Source organism: Propithecus coquereli, unplaced genomic scaffold (genome assembly GCF_000956105.1).
Source record: "Propithecus coquereli isolate 6110/MARCELLA unplaced genomic scaffold, Pcoq_1.0 Scaffold374, whole genome shotgun sequence".
Lineage (NCBI taxonomy): Eukaryota > Metazoa > Chordata > Mammalia > Primates > Indriidae > Propithecus > Propithecus coquereli.
Genome location: NW_012149441.1, coordinates 1,664,847 through 1,666,097, shown reverse-complemented (window position 1 = coordinate 1,666,097; position 1,251 = coordinate 1,664,847).

Sequence of the window (1,251 nt, the reverse complement as noted above, 5' to 3'; positions counted from 1 at the left end):
TGTGAATAGTGCAACAAACATATGATTGCAGGTATCCCTCTGATATACTGATTTCTTTTCCTTTGAATAGATACCCAGCAGTAGGATTTCTGGCTTATATGGTAGTTCTATTTTTAGTTTCTTGAGAAATCCACGTATTTTTTTTTCATAGTGGTTGTATTAATTTATATTCCCATCAACAGTGTATAAGTATTCCCTTATCTCCACATCCTTTCTATCATGTTATTTTTTTATCTTTTTAATGATAGTTATTCTAATTGGGTTAAGAGGATATCTCACTGTGGTTTTGATATTTGCATTTCCCTGATGATTAATAATATTGAGCATTTTTTCTTATACAAATGTTAGCAATTTGTATGTTTTCTTTTCAGAATTGTCTATTCATGTCTTTTGACCACTTTTTAATGGGATTTCTTTTTATTGTTGAGTGTTTTGAGTTCCTTGTATAATCTAGGTATTAGTGCCCTGTCAGATTAAGTAGTTTGCAAATATTTTCTCCCAGTCAACAGGTTGTCTCTTGTAGGCGTGAGGGGAAACTTGCCCTTTCCCCCAAAAATTCACTGAAAGAACAACTCAAAACTAAGACAGATTAATAAGAGAAAGAGGTTTATTTATCACGTGCATGGGGAGAATCATAGAGTGATTTCCCCATATCCCAGTGAGGTCCAGAAATTTCCATACCCTCCTTTTAGAGGGCAGGAGGAGATGAGATATATAGGTAATTGTGTTTAGGGGCAATAAATGGCTGCTAGGGAGGATGAATGGATGGAGGAAACAGATTGACTTGTAAATAATTCTCTTTGCAAATTAAATTAACCTGAGAGACAGGTATTATATTTAAAATGATTTCAGCCAGGTTTGGTTGCATTCTTGATCTTCTTTCCTACAATATAGGGAGATAACAGGGAAGGGAAGTCAATTTTGTTTTGATGGGTCCATCTGATGTACACAAATGGAGGGAATGCCCCTCCTGATGCCTGTTGATCTCTAAGGACCTTTAACTCAAAATAGTCTTATACCAAGGAGTCATATTTTGGGGTGAAATTTCCTGAGTTCTTTCACTCTTCATTCTTTTGCATATGGATGTCTAATTTTCCCAGCACCATTAACTGAAGTGGATGTCCTTTCCCCAGTGTATGTTGTTGACACCTTTGTTGAAAATTTGTTGGCTGGAAATATGTGGATTTATTTCTGGGCTCTCTATTCTGTTCCATTGGTCTTGTTGAATTTCTTCTAAAATTTTTTAACAGT